This window comes from Lolium perenne, chromosome 2 (genome assembly GCF_019359855.2).
Source record: "Lolium perenne isolate Kyuss_39 chromosome 2, Kyuss_2.0, whole genome shotgun sequence".
NCBI classification, from domain to species: Eukaryota; Viridiplantae; Streptophyta; class Magnoliopsida; order Poales; family Poaceae; genus Lolium; species Lolium perenne.
The window spans coordinates 38556275-38576183 of record NC_067245.2 but is presented as its reverse complement, the minus strand read 5'-3'; positions in this window follow the sequence as shown (position 1 = coordinate 38576183).

Sequence of the window (19909 nt, the reverse complement as noted above, 5' to 3'; positions counted from 1 at the left end):
GGCATAATGGACAACAAAGAGCTTTTTATTCTATTTCCTGATTTAAGACATGGATGGTTTGATGCGAAAATTAAAAAACCCATGGAACATATTAATATGAATGCTTTGAACACTATTGTTGTTAATGCTATGGAAAATTCTAAGCTTGGGGAAGCTGGCTTTGATGAGCATGATATTTTTAGTCCCCCAAGCATTGAGGAGAAAATTTACTTTGATGATACTTTGCCTCCCATTTATGATGATTATAATGATAGTAGTCTTTTGTTACCACCTGTTATGGAGGATAAATTTGATTATGATTACAATATACCTCCTATATTTGATAGCTACTTTGTTGAATTTGCTCCCACTACAATTAATAAGAATGACTATGCTTATGTTGGGAGTAGTAATTATTTTATGCATGAGACTCATGATAAGAATGCTTTTAGTGATAGTTATATTGTTGGGTTTGCTCATGATGCTACTGAAAGTTATTATGAGAGAGGAAAATATGGTTGTAGAAATTTTCATGTTACTAAAACACCTCTCTATGTGCTGAAATTTTTGAAGCTACACTTGTTTTATCTTCCTATGCTTGTTACTTTGCTCTTCATGAACTTGTTTATTTACAAGATTCCTATGCATAGGAAGCATGTTAGACTTAAATGTGTTTTGAATTTGCCTCTTGATGCTCTCTTTTGCTTCAACTTCTATTTCTTGCGAGTGCATCATTAAAACTGCTGAGCCCATCTTAATGGCTATAAAGAAAGAACTTCTTGGGAGATAACCCATGTGTTTATTTTACTACAGAAATTTTTATTTTGTTGAGTCTTGGAAGTTGTTTACTACTGTAGCAACCTCTCCTTATCATGTTTTTGTGCCAAGTAAAGTTTCTATGTTAAAGTTGATGTTATATTTGGGATCGCTGCGCAGAAACAGCATTGCTGTCTGTCACGAATCTGGGCACAGGTCTCTGTAGAAAACTCAAAAAAATCTGCCAATTTACGAGCGTGATCCTCAGATATGTACGCAACTTTCATTAGTTTTGAGTTTTTCCATTTGAGCAAGTCTGGTGCCATCTTTAAATTCGTCTTTACGGACTGTTCTGTTTTTGACAGATTCTGCCTTTTATTTCGCATTGCCTCTTTTGCTATGTTGGATTCATTTCTTTGTTCCATTAACTTTCAGAAGTTTTGTGCAATGTCCAGAAGTGTTAAGAATGATTGTGTCACCTCTGAACATGTGAATTTTTGATTATGCACTAACCCTCTAATGAGTTTGCTTGAAGTTTGGTGTGAAGGAAGTTTTCAAGGGTCAAGAGAGGAGTATGATATACTATGATCAAGAGGAGTGAAAGCTCTAAGCTTGGGGATGCCCCCGTGGTTCATCCCTGCATATTTCAAGAAGACTCAAGCGTCTAAGCTTGGGGATGCCCAAGGCATCCCCTTCTTCATCGACAAAGTATCAGGTTCCTTCTCTTGAAACTATATTTTTATTCGGTCACATCTTATGTACTTTACTTGGAGCGTCTGTGTGTGCTTTTATTTTTGTTTTGTTATCTTAGTTCTCTGAATAAGTTCATCCTTGTGTGGGAGAGAGACACGCTCCGCTGGTTCGTATGAAAACATGTGTTCTTAGCTCATAATATTCATGGCGAAGTTTCCTCTTCGTTAAATTGTTATATGGTTGGAATTGGAAAATGCTACATGTAGTAATTGGTAAAATGTCTTGGATAATGTGATACTTGGCAATTGTTGTGCTCATGTTTAAGCTCTTGCATCATATACTTTGCACCCATTAATGAAGAAATACATAGAGCTTGCTAAAATTGGGTTTGCATATTTGGTCTCTCTAAGGTCTAGATAATTTCTAGTATTGAGTTTTGAACAACAAGGAAGACGGTGTAGAGTCTTATAATGTTTACAATATGTCTTTTATGTGAGTTTTGCTGCACCGGTTCATCCTTGAGTTTGCTTCAAATAACCTTGCTAGCCTAAACCTTGTATCGAGAGGGAATACTTCTCATGCATCCAAAATCCTTGAGCCAACCACTATGCCATTTGTGTCCACCATACCTACCTACTACATGGTATTTCCTGCCATTCCAAAGTAAATTGCTTGAGTGCTACCTTTAAACAATTCAAAAGTTATTACCTCTTATTTGTGTCAATGTTTTATAGCTCATGAGGAAGTATGTGGTGTTTATCTTTCAATCTTATTGGGCAACTTTCACCAATGGACTAGTGGCTTCATCCGCTTATCCAATAACTTTGCAAAAAGAGCTGGCAATGGGATTCCCAGTCCCAAATTAATTAACAAAAATAGACACTCCTCCATGGTATGTGATTGTTGGACGGCACCCGAAGGATTCGGTTAGCCATGGCTTGAGAAAGCAAAGGTGGGGAGGAGTGTCATCATAATAAAACTAAAATAAAAAGGCACTCCTTCATGGTATGAGATTGTTGGTAGGCACCCGAGGATTCGGTTAGCCATGGTTTGTGAAAGAAAGGTTGGAAGGAGTGCCACCCAAAAATAAAATAAAATGGGAGCCGCTCTTTGAAGGTTTGTCTGGCAAGGGGGTAAGAGTACCCGCTACCATTCGTTGACAACAACAAACACCTCTCAAAACTTTACTTTTATACTCTCTTGATGTTTTCAAAATCAAAGCTCTAGCACAAATATAGCAATCAATGCTTCCCTCTGCGAAGGGCCTTTCTTTTACTTTTATTGTTGAGTCAGTTTACGTATCTCCCTCCACCTTAATTAAGAAGCAAACACTTGTGTGAACTGTGCATTGATTCCTACATACTTGCATATTGCACTTGTTATATTACTTTATGTTGACAATATCCATGAGATATACATGTTATAAGTTGAAAGCAACCGCTGAAATTTAATCTTCCTTTGTGTTGCTTCAACACCTTTACTTTGATTTATTGCTTTATGAGTTAACTCTTATGCAAGACTTATTGATGCTTGTCTTGAAGTACTATTCATGAAAAGTCATTGTTTTATGATTCATTTGTTTACTCATGTCATTACCATTGTTTTGATCGCTGCATTCATTACATATGTTTACAAATAGTATGATCAAGATTATGATGGCATGTCACTTCAGAAATTATCTTTGTTATCGTTTTACCTGCTCGGGACGAGCAGAACTAAGCTTGGGGATGCTGATACGTCTCCAACGTATCGATAATTTCTTATGTTCCATGCTACTTTATTGATGATATCTACATGTTTTATGCACACTTTATGTCATATTCGTGCATTTTCTGGAACTAATCTATTAACAAGATGCCGAAGTGCCAGTTCCTGTTTTCTGCTGTTTTTGGTTTCAGAAATCCTAGTAACGAAATATTCTCGGAATTGGACGAAATCAACGCCCAGGTTCCTATTTTGCCCGGAAGCATCCAGAACACCCGAGAGCCACCAGAGGAGGGCCCTGGTGGGCCCAGATGATAGGGTGGCGTGGCCAGGGCCTGGGCCGCGCCCCCCTATGGTGTCGTCGCCCCTTCGACCCTCCGAGGCTGCCCTTTCGCCTATATAAAGCCCCTGCATCGAAAACCCTTACAGAGGAAGCCACGGTACGCGAAACCTTCCAGAGCCGCCGCCATCGCGAAGCCAAGATCTGGGGGACAGGAGTCTCTGTTCCGGCACCCTGCCGGAGCGGGGAAGTGCCCCCGGAAGGCTTCTCCATCGACACCGCTGCCATCTCCACCGCCATCTTCATCACCGCTGCTGCTCCCATGAGGAGGGAGTAGTTCTCCATCGAGGCTCGGGGCTGTACCGGTAGCTATGTGGTTAATCTCTCTCCTATGTACTTCAATACAATGATCTCATGAGCTGCCTTACATGATTGAGATTCATATGAGTTTTGTATCACTATTCATCTATGTGCTACTCTAGTCACTACAAGAAAAGTTCTGATAGACAACGTCTCAAAATCGTCCGCTAAGGGGTATTTTTCGTCGCCTATGGGCCTAACCCGACGATATGGGTTCTGTTGTGGAAACTGCGTCAGGCAAAGTCCAACGACGATTTTTTCGGTCCGTCGCGCTTGGGCGCCCTTCCGCCACGGAAAATCGGACCGTTGCGGAAGTGTTTTCGGGAGCCCGTTGACTGCTGACGTCATGCAAACTGACACGTGGCAGACGCCGTTAACTGCCAGTTAACGGCGTTAACCGGCTGAAACCCCGTGGTAGATGGTAGGCCCACACGAGGCCTGCCACGTCTTAAGCGGGCCGGGCCAGATGACATAGTTTGACCGGTCAACTATATATATAGCTGGGCTGGTCCATTAGTTACGTGGGCCGGGCCTAACCTCTAAGGTTGACTGGTCAAAAATTAAATGGGCCGGCCCATTTAACATGTGGGGTCCACCTTACAGCAACTGGGCCGGCCTAAAAAGCAAGTGGGCCGGGCCAAAAACACAGGTGGGTCCCACTTTCCTGTTAAAAGGCCGGCCCATTTAGTGTGTGGGGTCCACCATATAGCAAGTGGGCCGGCCCAACAAGCTAGTGGGCCGGGCCAAAAACACATGGTGGGTCCCACTATCCTGTTAAAGGGCCGGCCCATTTAGTACGTGGGGTCCACCATATAGCAAGTGGGCCGGCCCAACAAAATAGTGGGCCGGGCCAAAAACACAGGCGGGTCCCACTTTCCTGATAAAGGGCCGGCCCATTTAGTGTGTGGGGCCCACCATATAGCCAGTGGGCTGGCCCACCAAGATTGTGGGCCGGGCCAAAAACACAGGTGGGTCCCACTTTCCTGTTAATGGGCCGGCCCATTTGGTATGTGGGGTCCACCATATAGAAAGTGGGCCGGCCCAACAAGATAGTGGGCCGGGCCAAAAACACAGGTGGGTCCCACCTTCCACTTAAAGGGCCGGCCCATTTACCATGTGGGACCACCATAGAGCAAGTGGGCCGGCCCAACAAGATAGTGGGCCGGCCCAATAAGCACAGGTGGGCCCCACTTTCCTGTTAAAGGGCCGGCCCATCTAGTATGTGGGGTCCACAATATAGCAAGTGGGCCGGCCCAACAAGATATTGGGCCGGGCCAAAAACACAGGTGGGTCCCACTTTCCTCTTAAAGGGCCGGCCCATTTATTATGTGGGGTCCTCCAAAAAAGCAAATGGGCTGGCCCAACTAATTAGTGGGCCGGCCCAGTAGTTGGTGGGGTCCACCTTAAAGCAAGTGGGCCAGCCCAATTAGTGTGTGGGGTCCACCGTAAATCAAATGGGCTGGCCCAAGAAGTAAGTGGGCCAGCCCGTTTAGTTGCTGTTTATATGCCGGCATAATATGCGCTTTAGGATTTTGCGGGCAGGCACATATGTGATTTCGCTTAATTGGGCCGTTTAAGGGATGGGAATTCGTGATTTAGATACTGAGAATATTTACGCAGCATTGATTTCTGTCGGATAGCCTCACTTACCACAAGCACCAAAGGAAAAATGCGCGAAAGAACTATAAAAACTAACTAAATATTACATCATGCAAGGCATTGAAAAAAATATTACGTAACCCAGAGAAATTGAATGGTAATTAAACCTAGCAATACAATGAAGCGATCCGGCAATCTTTTAAGTTGTCCATGCGGCACCTATATCTGAAACAAAGACATTACAAGTTAAGACAAAGCAACAATGGAAAGGCAATGACACTACAATATTGTTTGGCAAAGAATTTGGAACTCATCATTTCGTCGTTATAACAAGATCATTGTAATGCGCACAATAAGCAAACAAAGAGTGCATGCCGCATACCAACGACCAATATAACGAGCATGTTAGAATGAAACAAATAGACTTACTACTGTCGAGTCCCATGCAAACCAACATGTTCAGGGAGTACAAAATTGGCATGAACAACATAGTAGCAGGCGATAAATTTTGTAACAACGATCGAGCAAGATGAAGTTATGATGGCTACATCTACGGAGCGAGGGAATGTAAACCAAAAATAGAAGTTACGATGGCAAAAGCTAAAGAGGAGGGAATGTGAACCAACATGTGCCAAGTGCAATTACTTCATTTTGGCCGTGAACTAAATAATACTCCTGAACTTATAGTGAAGGGGATGCAAATCAAGATGTTTCGGGATATAAACTTGTAATGAGCAACACATGGAGGATAGTTAATGCTGGAGCTTAGGATGGACCAGATACGTAATATAGTGGGATCACCTGTGAACTTGTATAAGAGGGAATGCAAACCAATATGTTCAGCTTTCCATATGTGAGCGTCATGCCAAGTCGAGAGAAACAAGTCAATAATGCAGCTTTTGAAGAACAAGATGGCACGCAAAATTATTATCTAGTAGTATGACAAGTTTATTTGTACTACGAGGCTAGATAAGCGAGTGATAGCATGCCAAACTAAGTCCTTACTTTGTTAGCTTACAATGAACTAGATACAAAACATTGGCATCACTTGTAGTTATGGGAATGCAAGCCAACATGTTCATGGAGTAAAAAATTGGCACAAACAACATAGTAGCAGGCCATAATTTTTGTAACAACGACTGAGCAAGATAAAGTTATGATGGCTAGATCTACAGAGCAGGGAATGTAAACCAAATATAGAAGTTACGATGCCAAAAGCTATAGAGCAGGGAATGCGAACCAACATGTGCAATTACTTAAAATTGGCCATGAACTAAATAATAGCAGGATGTTACTATAATACCTACAGTATAATTTTTGTAACAACGACTGAGCAAGATAGAAGTTATGATGGCTACATCTACAGAGCAGGGAATGCAAACCAAAATGTTCAATCGCTTAAAGTTAGCAATGAAGTAGAAAATAGCAACGTGTTACGGTCATAGCTAGGAATGAACTAAAAGAGCTTCGGACAAACAAGCATCGAACCCCAGAACATGGCGCTAAAACAAGGGACTTACATTAGGAGAAGCACTCTGTGGGAGTCACAGCAGATCTTCCTGGGGTTGATAGATCCGGTGATGAAGTACGCTACATGTGCTACTTGGGGTTGGAGAGACGGCCATTACACTTCATGGTTACTTATCTAATCTGCAAAAACGTAACGGCGCGTCGTTAGCACAAACAGGTTCCCCCAAGATTAAACAAGAACTTGCAGGCAAGCAATAGAAAAGCGACAGTAGAAGAGTTTAGATCATGCACGGCGCCGGTGAAGCAGATCCGGTTCATGCACAGCGGTGTCGGTGAGCAAGATCCGATGCGGTGGACGACGGATCCGGCGAAGCGGCTCCCGGCGGGTGGACGATACCGCAGCTGAAGCGATCGCGGTAGACCGCTGGATGAGCATATGGTTTCGAGGTTCGGCGGGGATGATCCGGTCCGGTTGATGACGGCGTCGATGAAGCGGCTCCGGCAGGCAGCCGGATGACGAGGATCGCGAGGGCTCGGGTAGGCCAGGGAAGTCCGGCGGGGATGTTCCGGTGCGGTGGTCGTGGAGGTGGTAGAGAGAGGGACTTGAGAAGTTCCGGTGGGTGGTCTCAGATGAGAGACTCGAAGGAAATGTATTTTTTGGGAGGGTTTCCGGGCTAGGGAGGTGGTGATCGAAAAAATGACGGGCAAACCCCTCACCAACCGACTTTGTCATCATCTCCACAGGGGTAGAATGGGATTTTGGAAGCGTGTGAAATTTTTGTATTTTGTGGGCGGGAAGTTTTGCCGCTATGAGATTTTGAATTTCGCTAAGGTACAAGTATAATGATAAAAAATTGTGACACCGTACTAGTACCTCTGTTCATGGCCGAGTGCAAAATCAAATCATCATCACGTTGAATATAGGTCACTACCATGATCATGATCTATCTTCTTAATCCCATTCAAAAATGCGTTTGAAATATTTCAGGATTGGTGGGAGATTTTGCCGCCTGACAGAGATTAAATTAAACCACACGTTCGACAATTCAAACTTGAGACCTTGGCTATGATACCATTTAAGTTCGAACTGATTCAAAAAAGGCTAGGCAATTAATTTATATAACATCCACAGGAACAACTACCAAGTTGATCCCAACCGCAGATAAATGCATCCACCAACAAAAGTCTGAACGGTGCCTTAATCTAAGGAAACATTTCACAACACCAATGTACTCACTATGTTAGTGTTCATCTCCAATTATCTATGGCATTTTCTTAGTCTTTGGGAGATTATAACGAACTTGATTGGCCTCGTGCAGTAGGGCATCACATGCTTCTAATCTCGATCTCAACATGTCAACTTTTGTTCTTAGCATAGCTGTTGCAACTCGTTCTACTTGGAGTTGTTCCTCCAAAACTTGAGCAGGGAAAGACTTGGACTTGGGATTCAAAACCCAGCATTTCGCAGGAAAGAGTTTTTGGTGATATCTTTATCTTTCCCGGGTTTTGCCATCTCAAATTTCATATTAGCCAGACAAGTTTTGAGTTGTGTAAAAAGAAAAGTTATTACAGAGAAAAATGCAGATGGTAGATTTAATGTGTACGAACTACTTTTAATCATACAAGTTGACATGCCTGACTATAATAAGGACCATCTATCTTGCTAGCAGGCATAATTATTAATGGGCTACCATGTACGGGAACCGTATCCTCTAACGTGAAGGAGCTAAGTCAGGAAAAATAAAGAAGCAAAGTCAGGCTTCTGTAGCATAAGTACAAGGTTATGCACTGTCTTTAACTAATAAAGGTGATTACTGTAGATGTTTAAAAACTAAACTAAATTTTATTACACCATAATTTTCTCTGCATGTAATTACTTCAAATGCAAGACACAAGTTTGTATTGTGCAAATTAATTTAAATTATTTGGATTTTAGACATATGGTTTGGGGGAAGGAAAGTTAGAGTACTGTAGCTTCTCTAACTTTTCACCTTCAAGTTAGAGTACTGTAGCTTCTCTAACTTTTCACCCATGTACGTAGTCCTTCCAAGAAACAGCCGTTATTGCATTACGAGCAGAAAACAGTTCACACGTGCGCTCAGATTCAAATTTTCAGCATGCAGTCGATTTATGGTTTAATTGAAGTACACATCAGGATATTATTTCACACAAAATACAGCAGCCACATGGAACATATCTAATTTTAGTACAACAACAAAATTTGCAATTATTACAGACCACGAAATTTTGAACGAAATTTTGAGCAGTAATTAGTTACAGCATTGGCATCAGCAGTCCACTTGACTGAACAACAGAATCAAAGTTAATTTAGACACCTTCAATTCCCAGACACATCACAACTGGCTTACCATGACAAGTGCATAGGAGATTCTTTAGAACATTTTCTGTCAAAGTTTGCCTATTTTTCAATTCATGTATCTCTTGGCGTGTCTTGGCAATTAATTCATCAGCATCTTTGTTTTCCCGCCCAAATATATCAACTGCCTCTTGGAGTGCATCCCCGAAATCTCTTTGTGCCGGATTAAGTTGACCAATAGATACCATGGGCCTATGCGAGCAATATGCACTCTCACTGCTGCTTTGTGAAACATCAATACTTGAGGCATTGGCCCTTGCTTCTGGCATTGTAGCTTTATTTGAAGCCTGAAATTTAGATAAAACAAGTTACAACATCATATGATGCAATAAAAGACCTCCAATTTCAAGAACATCATTGAGCTGATATAACACAACAAGCAATCAAAAATAGAGCCTCGTACATCTATTTCTTCTGGAATGGTTGGTGTACCGGACTCAGTGGACCAATGAGAGCACGTGCCACTGTCACTGTTGCTCTGTGAAATGACCGCAACACTTGATAAATGGGTTGTCCCTACTGACATTACAGCTTTGTTTGCAGGCTGAAACTAAGACAAAACAAGTTAAAATGCAATACAATACAAGGCAAACAAACAGCATTGTTGACATAATTTTGAAAGAACCATGGGCAGATACAACAAAGAAACCAGTTAAGCCACATGCCTCTTAGAACAAACCAAACTAGATCATGGCGATGATGTATACAATGAACCAAGCAACTAGACATCATGTGCCCAATAACGAAGCCAGGTCACTGCACAGAAGAAATCTAGCAAATAGCCAAATACAGTCAAAAGATGTGCATGTTGGATTTGATACTATTAGGAAAATAATGTATGATTGATTTAAGCATGACTCAGATAGTGCCTTCGACATCGCAGAAGGTCAATGCAACAATTAATTGTATGGCTTGTATGAAGTGCCATAACATTTAAATTAAGCATAACGAGGCATTGCTTAATCTGAGAACTGAGTGCTAGCTCAGTGGCAAGGCTTGCGAGTGCGCAGCCAGCCCACCCGGGTTCGAGTCCCAACAGGACCGAATTAAACGGGGTGTTATCTAGCGCGTATAAATTCGCTGCTAGAGAGGTCTCATCATCTATCTCACAACGTATAGACAAGGGAGGGAATCTTCCTACGTTGGTCAACGTTTAGGCAATGCTTAATCTTGAATTCATGATCAAACTCAAACAAAAAAGGGCATATAACAAGTAGCACCATGTGCATCATGTATAATAGATTACTAGAAACTGAATGAAGCAATTGAACATGGAGCGTATTATATAAACAGCCAGATCATTTGAATATGGATATACCACATCATGTCAATGGGACTCAGAAAAACAAAGCTAGACATTTAAACAAGTAATATAACTATTTTTTCACCATGTTTCAAGTAGAATAGGAAGCTAGGTTAGGAATAAAGCAATCATGTTTCAAGTAGAATAGGAAGCTAGGTTAGGAATAAAGCAATAAAAAAACACAAAGTGCATCATTTCAGCTAGGATCATTTCTATCAAACTTCATGCACTAGCCATGGAACAACAGGCAAACTCAATGAAGCAACAGGCAAAAAATTAACATAATAGAATTTCAGGACTTGTATTAACATAGCCAAATCATGTAACTTATACCCAGGCATGCCGGATGCCAGATGGGTCAAAGGCAGTGTGCAATGTTCCATATGGTCATTGTTTATATTTTATTAGATTCCATTAGGCAACTTAGGTAGTGCAACATACAGAAAATGATGCAATTGAACTATGCACAGGAGGTAAATTAACATTCCAAAAAAAAAAAACAGGGAACTTACGTGAGCTTTTTTTTTAGTCACACGGACCTCATCGGGTACTTGGACAGAAGAACCTGGTGCCTCACTGTTTCTCCTCTGCATGAAGGAGAGGCCAATTGTAAACAGAAACAGGTCCAAGATATAGAAGTTTGCATTAAGCAATATACAAAAAACAGCAGGTACTTACATGATTATAGGCGAGCTTTACTCTACGTTTATGAGTGTAAGATGTGCCTGCTGCACGTGTAATAACAACAAACAGTTACGAGTCACGGCTTTGCTATAATTAAATTGACACCAAATAGTAGTAGAAGCATTATGACGTGCATAAACATGTAATACAGGATCGCAGAAAGATATCAAACATGATGTAACTAGAGCAGTAGCCTACGGCCAAATAGTGAGAAATTGTAATCGTGTCAATTGTGGACTTGTATAGCCTACCCCAACTTGTTTGGGAATAAAGGCTTTGTTGTTGTTGTTGTTGTCAATCGTGGACATGTAGAGCATTCAACGGCTCATGATTGGTGGCTCATATTTTGTAGAGTTTCAGCGAATGGGTGGGTTAGGTTACTCAGACCACCACACTGTGTATTTATATCATCTGAGTTAGGGTTACAATACTACTGGACATGGGCCTCTATGGGCCTCACACTGGATACAATATTACTACAGCGCTACTACTAAACTCACTCATGGTCCAACACACCCCCTCAAGATGATCATGGGTAAACAACCATGGCCATCTTGCAACAACAACATGACACATATGACAACTACCAGTAATGAACATTCAGCATAACTCCTAGGATACATGACAGCATTGCACTTTCCATCATCTTGTCATCTCGATTCATCTCTTCATCAGCAGCGAAGATATCCAGCTTCAACCATCTGGGATACGCACAACTCCTAACCATACACGTCCTCAGCAACCCCGGCTGCCTCACCACACAAGTTCCGCAGAACCATCCACACTCGCCTCAATGTCCTCAGCCTCTCTTCTCCACTCTGCCCGGCCACCTCTTCCGTCTCTCCCACAAACCCCCAGCCAACTCCTGCCTCAACCATCCACTCCTCAAGCACCCATGCCTATCCCCCGGTCAGGCCTCAACCAGTCTCACCTCAGGCACGCATGCCTTTCCCCTGGACATATCCACAACCATCACCATCACCACTAAACCGCAGCCTCATCAACTCCATCACGACTCAACCGCAGCCTCATCAACTCCATCACCACATATCCTCACAGCCTCACATCTCCATTTTCTCCTCACTTCCACTCGGATGGCGCCTCGTCTGCGCGCCCTGGCCACATCGACCGGCTCGCGCTGGTCAACGTCCAGCACCAACCTCCGGCTCCGCCCTGCGCTCAAAGGCTCGCCCCACTCCGCACGCCTCCAACTTCTGCCCCTCACACGGATCCAGATCTCTGCCACGGATTCACTTCCTCTTCTCTCCTTTCTAAACCAAAACGATCTTCACCCTCTTCTTTCTCCCCGCGCGAGCAGCCGCCGATCTCACACAGCTCACATCGCTGTGTGTGATAGCCGCAACCGACGCAGAGCACCTGATGCGGCCTCCCGCCGCCTGGATTTCTACATCTCAACGGTGGGTTTTGTGATCAAAGGAAGAACTTGTTTGGTACTGTTTGTGGCGGCTAGCAGGAAGGAAACCTAGGCTCTGATACCATGTAGAGTTTCAGCGAATGGGTGGGTTTGGTCACGGAAAAACATACTTATGCGTCGTGTTTAAACCTAAAGGATGAGGTGGTTATCAACGAAAGCACTTGTAAGTTAGAAATATAGCACGAATTCAGAAATACAGTCAGCTGCAATACTCCTAACAGAACAAAACGCGCAGGGATGTCTGGTTACCTATTTCTGGGCGGCGTTTAGACGTGTTCCGCGTTCTTACGGGTGACGTGGAGGTCGGCGAGGGGACTGCTGTTGCGGTGGGTGCCGGGGAAGCAGATCTTGGGGGGTCGGAGAAGGACATGCTGGGCGGTCGATGAAGTGTTCAGCGCGCCGGCCGAACTAGAAGGTCGGTGAAGCAGATGATGTGCAGTGCACGGGGGCGTCGGTGTCGGCGAAGCTGGTCAGGTGCGGTGGTCGATAGAGTCGGCGAACGAGATACGGTGCGGTGGACGCCGGAGTAGGTGCGGATCAAGCGGATAGGGCAGCCTCGGGGTTTGAAGCCGTGGCAGCTTGAACGGCGAAGTGCGGCGGCCGGGAAGATCTGGAGGTAGGCAAGAGGGGCGGTTTCTCTGAGGGCTTGCGGGCGAAACTAGGGCGAAACTAGGGCGAAGCTGGGCGATAGAGGAGTAGAAGGGAATTTCGCAGTCCTTCTTTTGAGGAAAAAAATATTCGCAGATCTGAAACTTTGCGGCGCGAGATATTTGGGCGTTGGCGGGGAATTTTACCGCTCGATGATATTAAATTTGGGCTGCAGGAGGTTTTTTTTAGAGTATGTAATAATCATAAATAGTAGGCCCTACTAGTACTGTACGTCTGTTCAGGAATCCAAGGTGGTAGAGGTAGAGTTATAGATATATAGACAATATAGAGATATAAGAAATGGCGGGGCTAGCGGAAATGCACTTTGCCTCATAGGAGCATATGCTCCCATTATGTGAATCCATATTTCAAAGTGTCAAAAAATTCTAAACTAAAATTTTACATGTATATCTAGACATTTTATGTTGGTACACAAGTTTTCTCACAAAAAAAATATGTGGCTCCTATAAAAAAGACAAATTTTGATGTTGTAACACGACTACGTACAGTATATTTTTTGCCTTTTTTTACACGCCACACAAAATGTCGTTTTTCCACGAAAACTTGTGAACGAACATATGATGTCACAATGTATACCAAAAAAATTAACATTTATATAATTTTTTTAATCATTTTCTATAATTGGTGCATATGCACGCGTGTGCCAAAACGCCACCTCCGCAGGCTAGGAGTTTCTAAACTTCTTATGGCACATCAAATAAAATGTTGTTCAAACAATAATAATAATGTGCTTATGATTGTTACTCCCTTCCACCATGAATAAAGTCCACATCGGTTTCGTGTCAAACTTTGACTCGAGATTTAGGTACCCACATGATAGTGCTAGTATCATAGCTAGTATCATACACATTGGTCCCACAAAAATGTTGATGTGGCAGCTAATTAAGTAGGAGAGAGGAGATTAGTGTAACATAGGTAGATACTGTATCATAGCGCAAACAACGAGAAAACTTAATGCTAAACAAATCTTGTACACAAATTTGCATTGAGATTCTAAAAAATAATAAATGTAGCATTACTATGATACTACTCCATGATACTACCCACTATAGAAATAGTATGACCAGCCTAATTTTATGACATCCGCAAAATATACCATTGGAAAGTTCATCGAAACAAGCATCCGATGATATAGTTTTGAATGACATGCAACTCATAATTGGCGGGCCCAAGTATTAGTCTAAGTTTGCCTCTGAAAACAAATTGGCATTGTACTCTAGGACAAAGGGAGACTACTCGCAATGGCAATATCATAAGTAGTATCATGCACTACATGCATGCAAAATGTTGATGTGTCATATCAGTTAATGATGAAAGAGACGATAGTGGTATCATAGGTAGATATCGTATCATATCATGTAGAACTAGAAAAATTACTGCCAAACAAATCTTGTACACACTTTTGTATTGAGATTCTACAAATCCCTAAATACATGTAACATATTATACTACTACATGATGATACTATGGACTGTGAAAATAATATCGTACATTAGTATCATATGTATGATACTATTATATGATACTCCCCATTGTGACTAGTCTAATAATAACAATAGTACTCAAATTTGTCTTGTCCCTCGGGTGTTTAGAAGTATATGTTCGGTCCCTCACGTATTTAAGAATTATGTTTGGCCCCTCAACTCTAATGTGGTCAAAATTGAGCACTTGAACACTTAGTTAGGTCTAGCAAATGATAAAAACTTGATTGGTCTGTTTATTATTTGTTATGTGGCACGGCGGCAAAGCATTTTGCTAAATCTCAAGCACACATAGTTGGGGTCCATTAGAGGGACTAATTAAATCAAAGTACAATGGATTATAAAAGCAGGTTTTATCATTGATTAGCTTTGCAACGGCCTATCAACTGTAAGTGTTGCATGTGTTCTAAAGAACTATGTTCATCGTCACAGATCAAGAGGAGTACGCAGTGGAGGACGCACAAAACAACCGTAGGCCAGGTGGGCACACCTTACTAATTTCTTTTTTCCACTTTATATGTGATAATTTTTTACATAATTAATTAACTAAAACATTTTAAAATAGGGTGGGCCATTCAACCCAAACACCATGTTGCGTACCTCGCTGAGGGTAAGGGGTTTCATCTTCGTTCTATGGTATGAGTATGTAATGCGCGTGATACTCATCGAAGACAATATATATAGCAGACATCACATCAGATGAGCCTATGGATAAAAATGGGCCAAATCATATCTACTAGTGCACAAATGAAGTTAAAAATAGGTCAACCTTCATTAAACCGATACTACTTAAAAGACCATTGTTTGACCTAAGTAAGCGTATATATGAGGTCAGTAATACTAGTCACAATGCATAGTATCATATATAAAAGTATGGTGTGTATGATACAATTAATACTACATGTTACTATGTCAACGATGCATGGTATCATGTACTAGTATCATAATCTTCTTATATTAATTGATTTGTAGAATCTCAATGCAGATCTATGTACAAGATTATTTAACATTAAATTTTCTAGTACTACGTGCTATGATACGGTATCTACCTATGATATTATAATCCTCTCTCTCATCTTTAATTGCAGTGCCACATCAGCTTTTTTGCAAGCATGAGATGCATGATAGTGTACTACCTATGATACTCCCATTGTGGGTAGTCTAAGGGGGCAATGTAAGACCTAATTAAGTGTTTGAGGTTAGTTATGGACCGCTGTTATACCTAATTGTGTTTGAGGTTAGTTAGGGACCTTATTATACATAATTAAGTGTTAGAGGTGAGTTCAAATAATAATATATAGTTGGGGTCTAAAGTTCACCAACGTATGCAACACACGAGCTACCAAATGTGTACTTAATTAACCCTATTAGGAAAACACAAGATTATCTCATTCAACAAAATATTAGGAAAGTGTATCACAATTGTATTTATCCCTTATCTCTCTCATGTTAACCGAGACAAGAGTTCGTTCTAGGTCAGCTCTACGACAATTAGCGTCGCAAGGGTGGTAACATAGGTGTGCGATTCTTGAAAGTTTTTTCCCAAGTTATCGACTTCCTCAATCCACACTTAATATTTGTGCATGCGGGCCTAAGTATATGGTACTACTTAGTTCTATTCCTAGTATATATGTTGGGTGACTTAGAAAAATCATACTTCGTACATGATTCCTTCGAAAATCCTTTAGGGCTTCTTTGATTCATATTAGGTTGGTATAAGATAATAGGATTTAGATCTTATAGGAATATTTCCTACACTAGTAGTTTGATTCATATGAACATATCCAATAGGAAATAATCCTATAGGAATCATCAAGTAGTGCAAATCCTAGTATAGGATTAAATATTTGGTCCAACCTCATGGAAAAATTCATTTGGCGCAATCAAACGCAACTCATCTTATTATAGGATTTAACTACACATGTCATCCCAAATCCCAATCCTACATTCCTACTCCTATGATTTCCCTATCCTGTGAATGAAAGGAGCCCTTAAAATCAAACTATCCCGCACCTCGTCGATTCGTATAAAACCGACTCTAGCCAACAACTCTTCGCCCGACCTTTCTTCTTCACCATCAGGCCACCACACACTGTCATTTTCCATTGCAACGCATTTAGGGTGTGTTCGGTTCCAGAACCAAGTGGAATGGAATGGAACCGTTCCGCACCTAGAGCCCATTCTTGTGTTCGGTTGTGGAATGGAACGGAACCGAGTGGTTCCTCGAAAGGGAATATTCTCCCCATATGCAGAATGCACCCATTCCACCGAATCGGTGGAATGTGGTGGAACGGCTGTTACTTAGCCGCTATTAATTACAAAGCACTTCACTAATCCAACCAAAAAAATTATTAGTTGTTGTTAATTATGATTTTGAGATTAAAAAGGCCATTTGCCACTATTAATTACGATATTTAGACAAAAGATTAAACTTTAACTTCATTCCGTTCTACTCTCCAAATTCCCCGACCATACAAAAAATAACATTAATTACGATTTTAAGATTAAAAAGGCCATTAGGCGTTGTTAATTACGATTTTAAGATTTAAAAGGCTATTTGCCATTGTTAATTACGATTCTTAGACAAAAGTTTAGTTTAACCACATTCCGTTCTGCTCTCCAATTCCTCCAACCGAACAAAAAACAGTACCATTCTGTACCTCCTTTTTGTCCAAACCGAACGCGGGGATGGAACCATTCCATTCCTCTGGAAAGGAACCATTCCTTACTAAAATCTTCTTGTGCCACCTCCCAGTTTAAAGGCCTACTCGCATAACCCTACAGCTCTGCACTCGCGTGGGCAACCGAACACACCTACATCATCAATGCCCCGCGTACTTATCCGCACCGCCTACAGCTCTGCACTCCTATGACCTATCCATGGCTGGGCAGTCAAAAAAAAGCTGCGTCACCTGGGAAATCAACAAGCCACGCAAGCAAGTCGCAAGCATCATAAATTCCGAATCAATGCCTAGCTACAGTCTACCTGGCCTCCTCCCAACTCATTGTCCTTGAGGCCTTAACAAAGCCTTCTAAAAGGGTTTTATCAAAATATTCCATATGGATTAGTAAAAAAAACGCACCTGCTAAAGATTCATATATGCCCATTTGAATCTTGGTCAAATCCTAGGTTTGACCATGATTTAAACAAGTTTAAAACATGAATATGAAAATTAAGCATGTATCCTTCGTAGTCACTCCAAAATGAAGCTCTTGAGAGGGTTTTTGAAATTTCCATGTTTGAAACCAAAAAACCACGTACTTCTCTTCATGCTTGACTTCATAAGACAGAGTTTGGGGTTAGGGGTAGCTTGATACATGATTTTTCTCGTTTGAATATGTCGAGACCTTGTTATCAACTTAATTGAATGCTTACTATATATATGACATAAGAAGACTATGTGCATTGGTTTTTCATTTTATTGTTTTTTTAATTTTATGCCCATTTGAATCTTGGTCAAATCCTAAGTTTGACCATGATTTAAACAAGTTGAAAACATGAATATGAAAAATTAAGCATATATCCTTCTTAGTCACTCCAAAATGAAGCTCTTGGGAGGGTTTTTGAAATTTCCATGTTTTAAACCAAAAACCACATATCTTCATGCTTGACTTCATGAGATAGAGTTTAGGGTTAGGGGGTAGATACATGATTTCTCTGGTTTGAATATATCTAGACCTTGTTTATCAACTTAATTGAATGCTTACTAATGTGACATAAGAAGACTATGTGCCTTGATTTTCCATTTTTTTGTTTTTTTTGAATTTTTATGCCCATTTGAATCTTGGTCAAATCCTAGGTTTGACCATGATTTAAACAAGTTTAATAAAACATGAATAGGAAAAATTAAGCATATATCCTTCTTAGTCACTCCAAAATGTAGATCTTGGTAGGGTTTTTAAAATTTCCATGTTTGAAACCAAAAACCACGACTTCTCTTCATGCATGCTAGACTTCATAAGACAGAGTTTAGGGCTAGGGTAGCTAGATACATGATGTTTCTGGTTTGAATATGTCTAGACCTTATTTATCAACTTAATTGAATGCTTACTATATGACATAAGAAGACTACGTGCCTTGGTTTTTCATTTATTTTCATTTATTTTGAATTTTTATGCCCATTTGAATCTTGGTCAAATCCTAGGTTTGACCATGATTTAAACTAGTTTAAAACATAAATATGAAAAATTAAGTATCTATCCTTCTTAGCCACTCCAAAATGAAGCTCTTGGGAGGGTTTTTGAAATTTCCATGATTGAAACCAAAAACCACTTCTCTTCATGCTTGACTTCATAAGTCAGGGTTTAGGGATATATATATAGGGGGTACATACATGATTTTTCTGGTTGGAATATGTCTAGAACTTGTTTTTCAAGTTGAGCTTATCTAGAGCTTGTTTTTAAATTTTTTATACCCATTTGATTCTTCGTCAAATCCTAGGTTTGTTGACCTAGATTTGAACAAGTTTAAAACATGAATATGAAAAGGTAAGCATGTATGCTTCTTAATTAGTCACTCCAAAATGAAGCTCTTGGGAGGGTTTTTGAAATTTCCATGATTTAAACCAAAAACCACTTCTCTTCGTGCTTGACTTCATAAGTTAGGGTTTAGGGATATATAGGGGGTAGATACATCATGATTTTTCTGGTTTGAATATGTCTAGAGCTTGTTTATCAACTTAATTGAATGCTTACTATATGACATAAGAAGACTATGTGCCTTGATATTTCATTTTTTAAAATTATGCCCTTTTGAATATTGGTCAAAACCTAGGTTTGACAAAGATTTAAAAAAGATTAAAACATGAAAATGAAAAAGTAAGCCTTGATCCTTCTTATTAACTCCAAAATGAAGGTTTTTGGGAGGGTTTTTGAAATATCCATGTTTGAAACCCAAAACCACTTCTCTTCGTGCAGAGTTTAGGGTTAGGGGTAGCTAGACACCTGAATTTTCTGGTTTGATATGTCTAGACCTTGTTTATCAACTTAATTGAATGCTTACTATATGACATAAGAAGACTATGTGCCTTGATTTTACATTTTTTTAAATTATGCCCATTTGAATCTTGGTCAAATCCTAGGTTTGACCATGATTTAAACAAGTTTGTTTATCAACTTG